We start from the raw sequence: 18,212 nt of genomic DNA, 5'->3' as shown, positions 1-18,212 counted from the left end.
AATTTCGGTCCGAGTCGACCGAAAGGCGATGCGCGGCGTCCCGGAGTCGATCCGGGCCGACGGGACTTGTAAAAATTTCGGTCCGAGTCGACCGAAAGGCGATGCGCGGCGTCCCGGAGTCGATCCGGGCCGACGGGACTTGTAAAAATTACGGTCCGAGTCGACCGAAAGGCGATGCGCGGCGTCCCGGAGTCGATCCGGGCCGACGGGACTTGTAAAAATTTCGGTCCGAGTCGACCGAAAGGCGATGCGCGGCGTTCCGGAGTCGATCCGGGCCGACGGGACTTGTAAAAATTTCGGTCCGAGTCGACCGAAAGGCGATGCGCGGCGTCCCGGAGTCGATCCGGGCCGACGGGACTTGTAAAAATTTCGGTCCGAGTCGACCGAAAGGCGATGCGCGGCGTCCCGGAGTCGATCCGGGCCGACGGGACTTGTAAAAATTTCGGTCCGAGCCGACCGAAAGGCGATGCGCGGCGTCCCGGAGTCGATCCGGGCCGACGGGACTTGTAAAAATTTCGGTCCGAGTCGACCGAAAGGCGATGCGCGGCGTCCCGGAGTCGATCCGGGCCGACGGGACTTGTAAAAATTACGGTCCGAGTCGACCGAAAGGCGATGCGCGGCGTCCCGGAGTCGATCCGGGCCGACGGGACTTGTAAAAATTTCGGTCCGAGTCGACCGAAAGGCGATGCGCGGCGTCCCGGAGTCGATCCGGGCCGACGGGACTTGTAAAAATTACGGTCCGAGTCGACCGAAAGGCGATGCGCGGCGTCCCGGAGTCGATCCGGGCCGACGGGACTTGTAAAAATTTCGGTCCGAGTCGACCGAAAGGCGATGCGCGGCGTTCCGGAGTCGATCCGGGCGGACGGGACTTGTAAAAATTTCGGTCCGAGTCGACCGAAAGGCGATGCGCGGCGTCCCGGAGTCGATCCGGGCCGACGGGACTTGTAAAAATTTCGGTCCGAGTCGACCGAAAGGCGATGCGCGGCGTCCCGGAGTCGATCCGGGCCGACGGGACTTGTAAAAATTTCGGTCCGAGTCGACCGAAAGGCGATGCGCGGCGTTCCGGAGTCGATCCGGGCCGACGGGACTTGTAAAAATTTCGGTCCGAGTCGACCGAAAGGCGATGCGCGGCGTCCCGGAGTCGATCCGGGCCGACGGGACTTGTAAAAATTTCGGTCCGAGTCGACCGAAAGGCGATGCGCGGCGTCTTGGAGACTATACGGGCCGACGGGACTCGATGAAGTTTCGTTCCGAGTCGACCGAAAGGCGATGCGCGGCGTCCCGGAGTCGATCCGGGCCGACGGGACTTGTAAAAATTTCGGTCCGAGTCGACCGAAAGGCGATGCGCGGCGTCTTGGAGACTATACGGGCCGACGGGACTCGATGAAGTTTCGTTCCGAGTCGACCGAAAGGCAATGCGCCGCGTCCCGGGGCCGATGGGTCGACGGCGGACGGACCGACCCCCGGTGCGGCGCGACGGGACACTTGTGAAAATTTCGGTCCGAGTCGACCGAGAGGCGACGCGCGGCGACGCGCGGCCTCCCCGAGTCGATCCGGGCCGACGGAACTTGTAAAAATTTCGGTCCGAGTCGACCGAAAGGCGATGCGCGGCGTCCCGGAGTCGATCCGGGCCGACGGGACTTGTAAAAATTACGGTCCGAGTCGACCGAAAGGCGATGCGCGGCGTCCCGGAGTCGATCCGGGCCGACGGGACTTGTAAAAATTTCGGTCCGAGTCGACCGAAAGGCGATGCGCGGCGTTCCGGAGTCGATCCGGGCCGACGGGACTTGTAAAAATTTCGGTCCGAGTCGACCGAAAGGCGATGCGCGGCGTCCCGGAGTCGATCCGGGCCGACGGGACTTGTAAAAATTTCGGTCCGAGTCGACCGAAAGGCGATGCGCGGCGTCCCGGAGTCGATCCGGGCCGACGGGACTTGTAAAAATTTCGGTCCGAGCCGACCGAAAGGCGATGCGCGGCGTCCCGGAGTCGATCCGGGCCGACGGGACTTGTGAAAATTTCGGTCCGAGTCGACCGAAAGGCGATGCGCGGCGTCCCGGAGTCGATCCGGGCCGACGGGACTTGTAAAAATTTCGGTCCGAGTCGACCGAAAGGCGATGCGCGGCGTCCCGGAGTCGATCCGGGCCGACGGGACTTGTAAAAATTTCGGTCCGAGTCGACCGAAAGGCGATGCGCGGCGTTCCGGAGTCGATCCGGGCCGACGGGACTTGTAAAAATTTCGGTCCGAGTCGACCGAAAGGCGATGCGCGGCGTCCCGGAGTCGATCCGGGCCGACGGGACTTGTAAAAATTTCGGTCCGAGTCGACCGAAAGGCGATGCGCGGCGTCTTGGAGACTATACGGGCCGACGGGACTCGATGAAGTTTCGTTCCGAGTCGACCGAAAGGCGATGCGCGGCGTCCCGGAGTCGATCCGGGCCGACGGAACTTGTAAAAATTTCGGTCCGAGTCGACCGAAAGGCGATGCGCGGCGTCCCGGAGTCGATCCGGGCCGACGGGACTTGTAAAAATTACGGTCCGAGTCGACCGAAAGGCGATGCGCGGCGTCCCGGAGTCGATCCGGGCCGACGGGACTTGTAAAAATTTCGGTCCGAGTCGACCGAAAGGCGATGCGCGGCGTCTTGGAGACTATACGGGCCGACGGGACTCGATGAAGTTTCGTTCCGAGTCGACCGAAAGGCGATGCGCGGCGTCCCGGAGTCGATCCGGGCCGACGGGACTTGTAAAAATTACGGTCCGAGTCGACCGAAAGGCGATGCGCGGCGTCCCGGAGTCGATCCGGGCCGACGGGACTTGTAAAAATTTCGGTCCGAGTCGACCGAAAGGCGATGCGCGGCGTCTTGGAGACTATACGGGCCGACGGGACTCGAAAAAAGTTTCGTTCCGAGTCGACCGAAAGGCGATGCGCGGCGTCCCGGAGTCGATCCGGGCCGACGGAACTTGTAAAAATTTCGGTCCGAGTCGACCGAAAGGCGATGCGCGGCGTCCCGGAGTCGATCCGGGCCGACGGGACTTGTAAAAATTTCGGTCCGAGTCGACCGAAAGGCGATGCGCGGCGTCCCGGAGTCGATCCGGGCCGACGGGACTTGTAAAAATTACGGTCCGAGTCGACCGAAAGGCGATGCGCGGCGTCCCGGAGTCGATCCGGGCCGACGGGACTTGTAAAAATTTCGGTCCGAGTCGACCGAAAGGCGATGCGCGGCGTTCCGGAGTCGATCCGGGCCGACGGGACTTGTAAAAATTTCGGTCCGAGTCGACCGAAAGGCGATGCGCGGCGTCCCGGAGTCGATCCGGGCCGACGGGACTTGTAAAAATTTCGGTCCGAGTCGACCGAAAGGCGATGCGCGGCGTCCCGGAGTCGATCCGGGCCGACGGGACTTGTAAAAATTTCGGTCCGAGCCGACCGAAAGGCGATGCGCGGCGTCCCGGAGTCGATCCGGGCCGACGGGACTTGTAAAAATTTCGGTCCGAGTCGACCGAAAGGCGATGCGCGGCGTCCCGGAGTCGATCCGGGCCGACGGGACTTGTAAAAATTACGGTCCGAGTCGACCGAAAGGCGATGCGCGGCGTCCCGGAGTCGATCCGGGCCGACGGGACTTGTAAAAATTTCGGTCCGAGTCGACCGAAAGGCGATGCGCGGCGTCCCGGAGTCGATCCGGGCCGACGGGACTTGTAAAAATTACGGTCCGAGTCGACCGAAAGGCGATGCGCGGCGTCCCGGAGTCGATCCGGGCCGACGGGACTTGTAAAAATTTCGGTCCGAGTCGACCGAAAGGCGATGCGCGGCGTTCCGGAGTCGATCCGGGCCGACGGGACTTGTAAAAATTTCGGTCCGAGTCGACCGAAAGGCGATGCGCGGCGTCCCGGAGTCGATCCGGGCCGACGGGACTTGTAAAAATTTCGGTCCGAGTCGACCGAAAGGCGATGCGCGGCGTCCCGGAGTCGATCCGGGCCGACGGAACTTGTAAAAATTTCGGTCCGAGTCGACCGAAAGGCGATGCGCGGCGTCCCGGAGTCGATCCGGGCCGACGGGACTTGTAAAAATTTCGGTCCGAGTCGACCGAAAGGCGATGCGCGGCGTCCCGGAGTCGATCCGGGCCGACGGGACTTGTAAAAATTACGGTCCGAGTCGACCGAAAGGCGATGCGCGGCGTCCCGGAGTCGATCCGGGCCGACGGGACTTGTAAAAATTTCGGTCCGAGTCGACCGAAAGGCGATGCGCGGCGTTCCGGAGTCGATCCGGGCCGACGGGACTTGTAAAAATTTCGGTCCGAGTCGACCGAAAGGCGATGCGCGGCGTCCCGGAGTCGATCCGGGCCGACGGGACTTGTAAAAATTTCGGTCCGAGTCGACCGAAAGGCGATGCGCGGCGTCCCGGAGTCGATCCGGGCCGACGGGACTTGTAAAAATTTCGGTCCGAGCCGACCGAAAGGCGATGCGCGGCGTCCCGGAGTCGATCCGGGCCGACGGGACTTGTAAAAATTTCGGTCCGAGTCGACCGAAAGGCGATGCGCGGCGTCCCGGAGTCGATCCGGGCCGACGGGACTTGTAAAAATTACGGTCCGAGTCGACCGAAAGGCGATGCGCGGCGTCCCGGAGTCGATCCGGGCCGACGGGACTTGTAAAAATTTCGGTCCGAGTCGACCGAAAGGCGATGCGCGGCGTCCCGGAGTCGATCCGGGCCGACGGGACTTGTAAAAATTACGGTCCGAGTCGACCGAAAGGCGATGCGCGGCGTCCCGGAGTCGATCCGGGCCGACGGGACTTGTAAAAATTTCGGTCCGAGTCGACCGAAAGGCGATGCGCGGCGTTCCGGAGTCGATCCGGGCGGACGGGACTTGTAAAAATTTCGGTCCGAGTCGACCGAAAGGCGATGCGCGGCGTCCCGGAGTCGATCCGGGCCGACGGGACTTGTAAAAATTTCGGTCCGAGTCGACCGAAAGGCGATGCGCGGCGTCCCGGAGTCGATCCGGGCCGACGGGACTTGTAAAAATTTCGGTCCGAGTCGACCGAAAGGCGATGCGCGGCGTTCCGGAGTCGATCCGGGCCGACGGGACTTGTAAAAATTTCGGTCCGAGTCGACCGAAAGGCGATGCGCGGCGTCCCGGAGTCGATCCGGGCCGACGGGACTTGTAAAAATTTCGGTCCGAGTCGACCGAAAGGCGATGCGCGGCGTCTTGGAGACTATACGGGCCGACGGGACTCGATGAAGTTTCGTTCCGAGTCGACCGAAAGGCGATGCGCGGCGTCCCGGAGTCGATCCGGGCCGACGGGACTTGTAAAAATTTCGGTCCGAGTCGACCGAAAGGCGATGCGCGGCGTCTTGGAGACTATACGGGCCGACGGGACTCGATGAAGTTTCGTTCCGAGTCGACCGAAAGGCAATGCGCCGCGTCCCGGGGCCGATGGGTCGACGGCGGACGGACCGACCCCCGGTGCGGCGCGACGGGACACTTGTGAAAATTTCGGTCCGAGTCGACCGAGAGGCGACGCGCGGCGACGCGCGGCCTCCCCGAGTCGATCCGGGCCGACGGAACTTGTAAAAATTTCGGTCCGAGTCGACCGAAAGGCGATGCGCGGCGTCCCGGAGTCGATCCGGGCCGACGGGACTTGTAAAAATTACGGTCCGAGTCGACCGAAAGGCGATGCGCGGCGTCCCGGAGTCGATCCGGGCCGACGGGACTTGTAAAAATTTCGGTCCGAGTCGACCGAAAGGCGATGCGCGGCGTTCCGGAGTCGATCCGGGCCGACGGGACTTGTAAAAATTTCGGTCCGAGTCGACCGAAAGGCGATGCGCGGCGTCCCGGAGTCGATCCGGGCCGACGGGACTTGTAAAAATTTCGGTCCGAGTCGACCGAAAGGCGATGCGCGGCGTCCCGGAGTCGATCCGGGCCGACGGGACTTGTAAAAATTTCGGTCCGAGCCGACCGAAAGGCGATGCGCGGCGTCCCGGAGTCGATCCGGGCCGACGGGACTTGTAAAAATTTCGGTCCGAGTCGACCGAAAGGCGATGCGCGGCGTCCCGGAGTCGATCCGGGCCGACGGGACTTGTAAAAATTTCGGTCCGAGTCGACCGAAAGGCGATGCGCGGCGTCCCGGAGTCGATCCGGGCCGACGGGACTTGTAAAAATTTCGGTCCGAGTCGACCGAAAGGCGATGCGCGGCGTTCCGGAGTCGATCCGGGCCGACGGGACTTGTAAAAATTTCGGTCCGAGTCGACCGAAAGGCGATGCGCGGCGTCCCGGAGTCGATCCGGGCCGACGGGACTTGTAAAAATTTCGGTCCGAGTCGACCGAAAGGCGATGCGCGGCGTCTTGGAGACTATACGGGCCGACGGGACTCGATGAAGTTTCGTTCCGAGTCGACCGAAAGGCGATGCGCGGCGTCCCGGAGTCGATCCGGGCCGACGGGACTTGTAAAAATTTCGGTCCGAGTCGACCGAAAGGCGATGCGCGGCGTCTTGGAGACTATACGGGCCGACGGGACTCGATGAAGTTTCGTTCCGAGTCGACCGAAAGGCAATGCGCCGCGTCCCGGGGCCGATGGGTCGACGGCGGACGGACCGACCCCCGGTGCGGCGCGACGGGACACTTGTGAAAATTTCGGTCCGAGTCGACCGAGAGGCGACGCGCGGCGACGCGCGGCCTCCCCGAGTCGATCCGGGCCGACGGAACTTGTAAAAATTTCGGTCCGAGTCGACCGAAAGGCGATGCGCGGCGTCCCGGAGTCGATCCGGGCCGACGGGACTTGTAAAAATTACGGTCCGAGTCGACCGAAAGGCGATGCGCGGCGTCCCGGAGTCGATCCGGGCCGACGGGACTTGTAAAAATTTCGGTCCGAGTCGACCGAAAGGCGATGCGCGGCGTTCCGGAGTCGATCCGGGCCGACGGGACTTGTAAAAATTTCGGTCCGAGTCGACCGAAAGGCGATGCGCGGCGTCCCGGAGTCGATCCGGGCCGACGGGACTTGTAAAAATTTCGGTCCGAGTCGACCGAAAGGCGATGCGCGGCGTCCCGGAGTCGATCCGGGCCGACGGGACTTGTAAAAATTTCGGTCCGAGCCGACCGAAAGGCGATGCGCGGCGTCCCGGAGTCGATCCGGGCCGACGGGACTTGTAAAAATTTCGGTCCGAGTCGACCGAAAGGCGATGCGCGGCGTCCCGGAGTCGATCCGGGCCGACGGGACTTGTAAAAATTACGGTCCGAGTCGACCGAAAGGCGATGCGCGGCGTCCCGGAGTCGATCCGGGCCGACGGGACTTGTAAAAATTTCGGTCCGAGTCGACCGAAAGGCGATGCGCGGCGTTCCGGAGTCGATCCGGGCCGACGGGACTTGTAAAAATTTCGGTCCGAGTCGACCGAAAGGCGATGCGCGGCGTCCCGGAGTCGATCCGGGCCGACGGGACTTGTAAAAATTACGGTCCGAGTCGACCGAAAGGCGATGCGCGGCGTCCCGGAGTCGATCCGGGCCGACGGGACTCGTAAAAATTTCGGTCCGAGTCGACCGAAAGGCGATGCGCGGCGTCCCGGAGTCGATCCGGGCCGACGGGACTTGTAAAAATTACGGTCCGAGTCGACCGAAAGGCGATGCGCGGCGTCCCGGAGTCGATCCGGGCCGACGGGACTTGTAAAAATTTCGGTCCGAGTCGACCGAAAGGCGATGCGCGGCGTTCCGGAGTCGATCCGGGCCGACGGGACTTGTAAAAATTTCGGTCCGAGTCGACCGAAAGGCGATGCGCGGCGTCCCGGAGTCGATCCGGGCCGACGGGACTTGTAAAAATTTCGGTCCGAGTCGACCGAAAGGCGATGCGCGGCGTCTTGGAGACTATACGGGCCGACGGGACTCGATGAAGTTTCGTTCCGAGTCGACCGAAAGGCGATGCGCGGCGTCCCGGAGTCGATCCGGGCCGACGGGACTTGTAAAAATTTCGGTCCGAGTCGACCGAAAGGCGATGCGCGGCGTCTTGGAGACTATACGGGCCGACGGGACTCGATGAAGTTTCGTTCCGAGTCGACCGAAAGGCAATGCGCCGCGTCCCGGGGCCGATGGGTCGACGGCGGACGGACCGACCCCCGGTGCGGCGCGACGGGACACTTGTGAAAATTTCGGTCCGAGTCGACCGAGAGGCGACGCGCGGCGACGCGCGGCCTCCCCGAGTCGATCCGGGCCGACGGAACTTGTAAAAATTTCGGTCCGAGTCGACCGAAAGGCGATGCGCGGCGTCCCGGAGTCGATCCGGGCCGACGGGACTTGTAAAAATTACGGTCCGAGTCGACCGAAAGGCGATGCGCGGCGTCCCGGAGTCGATCCGGGCCGACGGGACTTGTAAAAATTTCGGTCCGAGTCGACCGAAAGGCGATGCGCGGCGTTCCGGAGTCGATCCGGGCCGACGGGACTTGTAAAAATTTCGGTCCGAGTCGACCGAAAGGCGATGCGCGGCGTCCCGGAGTCGATCCGGGCCGACGGGACTTGTAAAAATTTCGGTCCGAGTCGACCGAAAGGCGATGCGCGGCGTCCCGGAGTCGATCCGGGCCGACGGGACTTGTAAAAATTTCGGTCCGAGCCGACCGAAAGGCGATGCGCGGCGTCCCGGAGTCGATCCGGGCCGACGGGACTTGTAAAAATTTCGGTCCGAGTCGACCGAAAGGCGATGCGCGGCGTCCCGGAGTCGATCCGGGCCGACGGGACTTGTAAAAATTTCGGTCCGAGTCGACCGAAAGGCGATGCGCGGCGTCCCGGAGTCGATCCGGGCCGACGGGACTTGTAAAAATTTCGGTCCGAGTCGACCGAAAGGCGATGCGCGGCGTTCCGGAGTCGATCCGGGCCGACGGGACTTGTAAAAATTTCGGTCCGAGTCGACCGAAAGGCGATGCGCGGCGTCCCGGAGTCGATCCGGGCCGACGGGACTTGTAAAAATTTCGGTCCGAGTCGACCGAAAGGCGATGCGCGGCGTCCCGGAGTCGATCCGGGCCGACGGGACTTGTAAAAATTTCGGTCCGAGCCGACCGAAAGGCGATGCGCGGCGTCCCGGAGTCGATCCGGGCCAACGGGACTTGTAAAAATTTCGGTCCGAGTCGACCGAAAGGCGATGCGCGGCGTCCCGGAGTCGATCCGGGCCGACGGGACTTGTAAAAATTACGGTCCGAGTCGACCGAAAGGCGATGCGCGGCGTCCCGGAGTCGATCCGGGCCGACGGGACTTGTAAAAATTTCGGTCCGAGTCGACCGAAAGGCGATGCGCGGCGTTCCGGAGTCGATCCGGGCCGACGGGACTTGTAAAAATTTCGGTCCGAGTCGACCGAAAGGCGATGCGCGGCGTCCCGGAGTCGATCCGGGCCGACGGGACTTCTAAAAATTACGGTCCGAGTCGACCGAAAGGCGATGCGCGGCGTCCCGGAGTCGATCCGGGCCGACGGGACTCGTAAAAATTTCGGTCCGAGTCGACCGAAAGGCGATGCGCGGCGTCCCGGAGTCGATCCGGGCCGACGGGACTTGTAAAAATTACGGTCCGAGTCGACCGAAAGGCGATGCGCGGCGTCCCGGAGTCGATCCGGGCCGACGGGACTTGTAAAAATTTCGGTCCGAGTCGACCGAAAGGCGATGCGCGGCGTTCCGGAGTCGATCCGGGCCGACGGGACTTGTAAAAATTTCGGTCCGAGTCGACCGAAAGGCGATGCGCGGCGTCCCGGAGTCGATCCGGGCCGACGGGACTTGTAAAAATTTCGGTCCGAGTCGACCGAAAGGCGATGCGCGGCGTCTTGGAGACTATACGGGCCGACGGGACTCGATGAAGTTTCGTTCCGAGTCGACCGAAAGGCGATGCGCGGCGTCCCGGAGTCGATCCGGGCCGACGGGACTTGTAAAAATTTCGGTCCGAGTCGACCGAAAGGCGATGCGCGGCGTCTTGGAGACTATACGGGCCGACGGGACTCGATGAAGTTTCGTTCCGAGTCGACCGAAAGGCAATGCGCCGCGTCCCGGGGCCGATGGGTCGACGGCGGACGGACCGACCCCCGGTGCGGCGCGACGGGACACTTGTGAAAATTTCGGTCCGAGTCGACCGAGAGGCGACGCGCGGCGACGCGCGGCCTCCCCGAGTCGATCCGGGCCGACGGAACTTGTAAAAATTTCGGTCCGAGTCGACCGAAAGGCGATGCGCGGCGTCCCGGAGTCGATCCGGGCCGACGGGACTTGTAAAAATTACGGTCCGAGTCGACCGAAAGGCGATGCGCGGCGTCCCGGAGTCGATCCGGGCCGACGGGACTTGTAAAAATTTCGGTCCGAGTCGACCGAAAGGCGATGCGCGGCGTTCCGGAGTCGATCCGGGCCGACGGGACTTGTAAAAATTTCGGTCCGAGTCGACCGAAAGGCGATGCGCGGCGTCCCGGAGTCGATCCGGGCCGACGGGACTTGTAAAAATTTCGGTCCGAGTCGACCGAAAGGCGATGCGCGGCGTCCCGGAGTCGATCCGGGCCGACGGGACTTGTAAAAATTTCGGTCCGAGCCGACCGAAAGGCGATGCGCGGCGTCCCGGAGTCGATCCGGGCCGACGGGACTTGTAAAAATTTCGGTCCGAGTCGACCGAAAGGCGATGCGCGGCGTCCCGGAGTCGATCCGGGCCGACGGGACTTGTAAAAATTTCGGTCCGAGTCGACCGAAAGGCGATGCGCGGCGTCCCGGAGTCGATCCGGGCCGACGGGACTTGTAAAAATTTCGGTCCGAGTCGACCGAAAGGCGATGCGCGGCGTTCCGGAGTCGATCCGGGCCGACGGGACTTGTAAAAATTTCGGTCCGAGTCGACCGAAAGGCGATGCGCGGCGTCCCGGAGTCGATCCGGGCCGACGGGACTTGTAAAAATTTCGGTCCGAGTCGACCGAAAGGCGATGCGCGGCGTCTTGGAGACTATACGGGCCGACGGGACTCGATGAAGTTTCGTTCCGAGTCGACCGAAAGGCGATGCGCGGCGTCCCGGAGTCGATCCGGGCCGACGGGACTTGTAAAAATTTCGGTCCGAGTCGACCGAAAGGCGATGCGCGGCGTCTTGGAGACTATACGGGCCGACGGGACTCGATGAAGTTTCGTTCCGAGTCGACCGAAAGGCAATGCGCCGCGTCCCGGGGCCGATGGGTCGACGGCGGACGGACCGACCCCCGGTGCGGCGCGACGGGACACTTGTGAAAATTTCGGTCCGAGTCGACCGAGAGGCGACGCGCGGCGACGCGCGGCCTCCCCGAGTCGATCCGGGCCGACGGAACTTGTAAAAATTTCGGTCCGAGTCGACCGAAAGGCGATGCGCGGCGTCCCGGAGTCGATCCGGGCCGACGGGACTTGTAAAAATTACGGTCCGAGTCGACCGAAAGGCGATGCGCGGCGTCCCGGAGTCGATCCGGGCCGACGGGACTTGTAAAAATTTCGGTCCGAGTCGACCGAAAGGCGATGCGCGGCGTTCCGGAGTCGATCCGGGCCGACGGGACTTGTAAAAATTTCGGTCCGAGTCGACCGAAAGGCGATGCGCGGCGTCCCGGAGTCGATCCGGGCCGACGGGACTTGTAAAAATTTCGGTCCGAGTCGACCGAAAGGCGATGCGCGGCGTCCCGGAGTCGATCCGGGCCGACGGGACTTGTAAAAATTTCGGTCCGAGCCGACCGAAAGGCGATGCGCGGCGTCCCGGAGTCGATCCGGGCCGACGGGACTTGTAAAAATTTCGGTCCGAGTCGACCGAAAGGCGATGCGCGGCGTCCCGGAGTCGATCCGGGCCGACGGGACTTGTAAAAATTTCGGTCCGAGTCGACCGAAAGGCGATGCGCGGCGTCCCGGAGTCGATCCGGGCCGACGGGACTTGTAAAAATTTCGGTCCGAGTCGACCGAAAGGCGATGCGCGGCGTTCCGGAGTCGATCCGGGCCGACGGGACTTGTAAAAATTTCGGTCCGAGTCGACCGAAAGGCGATGCGCGGCGTCCCGGAGTCGATCCGGGCCGACGGGACTTGTAAAAATTTCGGTCCGAGTCGACCGAAAGGCGATGCGCGGCGTCTTGGAGACTATACGGGCCGACGGGACTCGATGAAGTTTCGTTCCGAGTCGACCGAAAGGCGATGCGCGGCGTCCCGGAGTCGATCCGGGCCGACGGGACTTGTAAAAATTTCGGTCCGAGTCGACCGAAAGGCGATGCGCGGCGTCTTGGAGACTATACGGGCCGACGGGACTCGATGAAGTTTCGTTCCGAGTCGACCGAAAGGCAATGCGCCGCGTCCCGGGGCCGATGGGTCGACGGCGGACGGACCGACCCCCGGTGCGGCGCGACGGGACACTTGTGAAAATTTCGGTCCGAGTCGACCGAGAGGCGACGCGCGGCGACGCGCGGCCTCCCCGAGTCGATCCGGGCCGACGGAACTTGTAAAAATTTCGGTCCGAGTCGACCGAAAGGCGATGCGCGGCGTCCCGGAGTCGATCCGGGCCGACGGGACTTGTAAAAATTACGGTCCGAGTCGACCGAAAGGCGATGCGCGGCGTCCCGGAGTCGATCCGGGCCGACGGGACTTGTAAAAATTTCGGTCCGAGTCGACCGAAAGGCGATGCGCGGCGTTCCGGAGTCGATCCGGGCCGACGGGACTTGTAAAAATTTCGGTCCGAGTCGACCGAAAGGCGATGCGCGGCGTCCCGGAGTCGATCCGGGCCGACGGGACTTGTAAAAATTTCGGTCCGAGTCGACCGAAAGGCGATGCGCGGCGTCCCGGAGTCGATCCGGGCCGACGGGACTTGTAAAAATTTCGGTCCGAGCCGACCGAAAGGCGATGCGCGGCGTCCCGGAGTCGATCCGGGCCGACGGGACTTGTAAAAATTTCGGTCCGAGTCGACCGAAAGGCGATGCGCGGCGTCCCGGAGTCGATCCGGGCCGACGGGACTTGTAAAAATTACGGTCCGAGTCGACCGAAAGGCGATGCGCGGCGTCCCGGAGTCGATCCGGGCCGACGGGACTTGTAAAAATTTCGGTCCGAGTCGACCGAAAGGCGATGCGCGGCGTTCCGGAGTCGATCCGGGCCGACGGGACTTGTAAAAATTTCGGTCCGAGTCGACCGAAAGGCGATGCGCGGCGTCCCGGAGTCGATCCGGGCCGACGGGACTTGTAAAAATTACGGTCCGAGTCGACCGAAAGGCGATGCGCGGCGTCCCGGAGTCGATCCGGGCCGACGGGACTCGTAAAAATTTCGGTCCGAGTCGACCGAAAGGCGATGCGCGGCGTCCCGGAGTCGATCCGGGCCGACGGGACTTGTAAAAATTACGGTCCGAGTCGACCGAAAGGCGATGCGCGGCGTCCCGGAGTCGATCCGGGCCGACGGGACTTGTAAAAATTTCGGTCCGAGTCGACCGAAAGGCGATGCGCGGCGTTCCGGAGTCGATCCGGGCCGACGGGACTTGTAAAAATTTCGGTCCGAGTCGACCGAAAGGCGATGCGCGGCGTCCCGGAGTCGATCCGGGCCGACGGGACTTGTAAAAATTTCGGTCCGAGTCGACCGAAAGGCGATGCGCGGCGTCTTGGAGACTATACGGGCCGACGGGACTCGATGAAGTTTCGTTCCGAGTCGACCGAAAGGCGATGCGCGGCGTCCCGGAGTCGATCCGGGCCGACGGGACTTGTAAAAATTTCGGTCCGAGTCGACCGAAAGGCGATGCGCGGCGTCTTGGAGACTATACGGGCCGACGGGACTCGATGAAGTTTCGTTCCGAGTCGACCGAAAGGCAATGCGCCGCGTCCCGGGGCCGATGGGTCGACGGCGGACGGACCGACCCCCGGTGCGGCGCGACGGGACACTTGTGAAAATTTCGGTCCGAGTCGACCGAGAGGCGACGCGCGGCGACGCGCGGCCTCCCCGAGTCGATCCGGGCCGACGGAACTTGTAAAAATTTCGGTCCGAGTCGACCGAAAGGCGATGCGCGGCGTCCCGGAGTCGATCCGGGCCGACGGGACTTGTAAAAATTACGGTACGAGTCGACCGAAAGGCGATGCGCGGCGTCCCGGAGTCGATCCGGGCCGACGGGACTTGTAAAAATTTCGGTCCGAGTCGACCGAAAGGCGATGCGCGGCGTTCCGGAGTCGATCCGGGCCGACGGGACTTGTAAAAATTTCGGTCCGAGTCGACCGAAAGGCGATGCGCGGCGTCCCGGAGTCGATCCGGGCCGACGGGACTTGTAAAAATTTCGGTCCGAGTCGACCGAAAGGCGATGCGCGGCGTCCCGGAGTCGATCCGGGCCGACGGGACTTGTAAAAATTTCGGTCCGAGCCGACCGAAAGGCGATGCGCGGCGTCCCGGAGTCGATCCGGGCCGACGGGACTTGTAAAAATTTCGGTCCGAGTCGACCGAAAGGCGATGCGCGGCGTCCCGGAGTCGATCCGGGCCGACGGGACTTGTAAAAATTTCGGTCCGAGTCGACCGAAAGGCGATGCGCGGCGTCCCGGAGTCGATCCGGGCCGACGGGACTTGTAAAAATTTCGGTCCGAGTCGACCGAAAGGCGATGCGCGGCGTTCCGGAGTCGATCCGGGCCGACGGGACTTGTAAAAATTTCGGTCCGAGTCGACCGAAAGGCGATGCGCGGCGTCCCGGAGTCGATCCGGGCCGACGGGACTTGTAAAAATTTCGGTCCGAGTCGACCGAAAGGCGATGCGCGGCGTCCCGGAGTCGATCCGGGCCGACGGGACTTGTAAAAATTTCGGTCCGAGCCGACCGAAAGGCGATGCGCGGCGTCCCGGAGTCGATCCGGGCCAACGGGACTTGTAAAAATTTCGGTCCGAGTCGACCGAAAGGCGATGCGCGGCGTCCCGGAGTCGATCCGGGCCGACGGGACTTGTAAAAATTACGGTCCGAGTCGACCGAAAGGCGATGCGCGGCGTCCCGGAGTCGATCCGGGCCGACGGGACTTGTAAAAATTTCGGTCCGAGTCGACCGAAAGGCGATGCGCGGCGTTCCGGAGTCGATCCGGGCCGACGGGACTTGTAAAAATTTCGGTCCGAGTCGACCGAAAGGCGATGCGCGGCGTCCCGGAGTCGATCCGGGCCGACGGGACTTGTAAAAATTACGGTCCGAGTCGACCGAAAGGCGATGCGCGGCGTCCCGGAGTCGATCCGGGCCGACGGGACTCGTAAAAATTTCGGTCCGAGTCGACCGAAAGGCGATGCGCGGCGTCCCGGAGTCGATCCGGGCCGACGGGACTTGTAAAAATTACGGTCCGAGTCGACCGAAAGGCGATGCGCGGCGTCCCGGAGTCGATCCGGGCCGACGGGACTTGTAAAAATTTCGGTCCGAGTCGACCGAAAGGCGATGCGCGGCGTTCCGGAGTCGATCCGGGCCGACGGGACTTGTAAAAATTTCGGTCCGAGTCGACCGAAAGGCGATGCGCGGCGTCCCGGAGTCGATCCGGGCCGACGGGACTTGTAAAAATTTCGGTCCGAGTCGACCGAAAGGCGATGCGCGGCGTCTTGGAGACTATACGGGCCGACGGGACTCGATGAAGTTTCGTTCCGAGTCGACCGAAAGGCGATGCGCGGCGTCCCGGAGTCGATCCGGGCCGACGGGACTTGTAAAAATTTCGGTCCGAGTCGACCGAAAGGCGATGCGCGGCGTCTTGGAGACTATACGGGCCGACGGGACTCGATGAAGTTTCGTTCCGAGTCGACCGAAAGGCAATGCGCCGCGTCCCGGGGCCGATGGGTCGACGGCGGACGGACCGACCCCCGGTGCGGCGCGACGGGACACTTGTGAAAATTTCGGTCCGAGTCGACCGAGAGGCGACGCGCGGCGACGCGCGGCCTCCCCGAGTCGATCCGGGCCGACGGAACTTGTAAAAATTTCGGTCCGAGTCGACCGAAAGGCGATGCGCGGCGTCCCGGAGTCGATCCGGGCCGACGGGACTTGTAAAAATTACGGTCCGAGTCGACCGAAAGGCGATGCGCGGCGTCCCGGAGTCGATCCGGGCCGACGGGACTTGTAAAAATTTCGGTCCGAGTCGACCGAAAGGCGATGCGCGGCGTTCCGGAGTCGATCCGGGCCGACGGGACTTGTAAAAATTTCGGTCCGAGTCGACCGAAAGGCGATGCGCGGCGTCCCGGAGTCGATCCGGGCCGACGGGACTTGTAAAAATTTCGGTCCGAGTCGACCGAAAGGCGATGCGCGGCGTCCCGGAGTCGATCCGGGCCGACGGGACTTGTAAAAATTTCGGTCCGAGCCGACCGAAAGGCGATGCGCGGCGTCCCGGAGTCGATCCGGGCCGACGGGACTTGTAAAAATTTCGGTCCGAGTCGACCGAAAGGCGATGCGCGGCGTCCCGGAGTCGATCCGGGCCGACGGGACTTGTAAAAATTTCGGTCCGAGTCGACCGAAAGGCGATGCGCGGCGTCCCGGAGTCGATCCGGGCCGACGGGACTTGTAAAAATTTCGGTCCGAGTCGACCGAAAGGCGATGCGCGGCGTTCCGGAGTCGATCCGGGCCGACGGGACTTGTAAAAATTTCGGTCCGAGTCGACCGAAAGGCGATGCGCGGCGTCCCGGAGTCGATCCGGGCCGACGGGACTTGTAAAAATTTCGGTCCGAGTCGACCGAAAGGCGATGCGCGGCGTCTTGGAGACTATACGGGCCGACGGGACTCGATGAAGTTTCGTTCCGAGTCGACCGAAAGGCGATGCGCGGCGTCCCGGAGTCGATCCGGGCCGACGGGACTTGTAAAAATTTCGGTCCGAGTCGACCGAAAGGCGATGCGCGGCGTCTTGGAGACTATACGGGCCGACGGGACTCGATGAAGTTTCGTTCCGAGTCGACCGAAAGGCAATGCGCCGCGTCCCGGGGCCGATGGGTCGACGGCGGACGGACCGACCCCCGGTGCGGCGCGACGGGACACTTGTGAAAATTTCGGTCCGAGTCGACCGAGAGGCGACGCGCGGCGACGCGCGGCCTCCCCGAGTCGATCCGGGCCGACGGAACTTGTAAAAATTTCGGTCCGAGTCGACCGAAAGGCGATGCGCGGCGTCCCGGAGTCGATCCGGGCCGACGGGACTTGTAAAAATTACGGTCCGAGTCGACCGAAAGGCGATGCGCGGCGTCCCGGAGTCGATCCGGGCCGACGGGACTTGTAAAAATTTCGGTCCGAGTCGACCGAAAGGCGATGCGCGGCGTTCCGGAGTCGATCCGGGCCGACGGGACTTGTAAAAATTTCGGTCCGAGTCGACCGAAAGGCGATGCGCGGCGTCCCGGAGTCGATCCGGGCCGACGGGACTTGTAAAAATTTCGGTCCGAGTCGACCGAAAGGCGATGCGCGGCGTCCCGGAGTCGATCCGGGCCGACGGGACTTGTAAAAATTTCGGTCCGAGCCGACCGAAAGGCGATGCGCGGCGTCCCGGAGTCGATCCGGGCCGACGGGACTTGTAAAAATTTCGGTCCGAGTCGACCGAAAGGCGATGCGCGGCGTCCCGGAGTCGATCCGGGCCGACGGGACTTGTAAAAATTACGGTCCGAGTCGACCGAAAGGCGATGCGCGGCGTCCCGGAGTCGATCCGGGCCGACGGGACTTGTAAAAATTTCGGTCCGAGTCGACCGAAAGGCGATGCGCGGCGTTCCGGAGTCGATCCGGGCCGACGGGACTTGTAAAAATTTCGGTCCGAGTCGACCGAAAGGCGATGCGCGGCGTCCCGGAGTCGATCCGGGCCGACGGGACTTGTAAAAATTACGGTCCGAGTCGACCGAAAGGCGATGCGCGGCGTCCCGGAGTCGATCCGGGCCGACGGGACTTGTAAAAATTTCGGTCCGAGTCGACCGAAAGGCGATGCGCGGCGTCCCGGAGTCGATCCGGGCCGACGGGACTTGTAAAAATTACGGTCCGAGTCGACCGAAAGGCGATGCGCGGCGTCCCGGAGTCGATCCGGGCCGACGGGACTTGTAAAAATTTCGGTCCGAGTCGACCGAAAGGCGATGCGCGGCGTTCCGGAGTCGATCCGGGCCGACGGGACTTGTAAAAATTTCGGTCCGAGTCGACCGAAAGGCGATGCGCGGCGTCCCGTAGTCGATCCGGGCCGGGAGCCTGTCGGAACATCGTCAAACGAGCCTCGGTTAATTTCGACAAAGTTCCCGGAGTTCAAAATTTTTTCGATAGCCCGCGGAGGTTTCGCCCCGTAAGCCGACCGTGCTACCACCGTACCGGCGCCGACGTCCTAG

The sequence above is a fragment of the Neodiprion virginianus genome, unplaced genomic scaffold, assembly GCF_021901495.1.
Source record: "Neodiprion virginianus isolate iyNeoVirg1 unplaced genomic scaffold, iyNeoVirg1.1 ptg000054l, whole genome shotgun sequence".
Classification (NCBI taxonomy): domain Eukaryota; kingdom Metazoa; phylum Arthropoda; class Insecta; order Hymenoptera; family Diprionidae; genus Neodiprion; species Neodiprion virginianus.
This window is presented reverse-complemented; position numbering follows the sequence as displayed.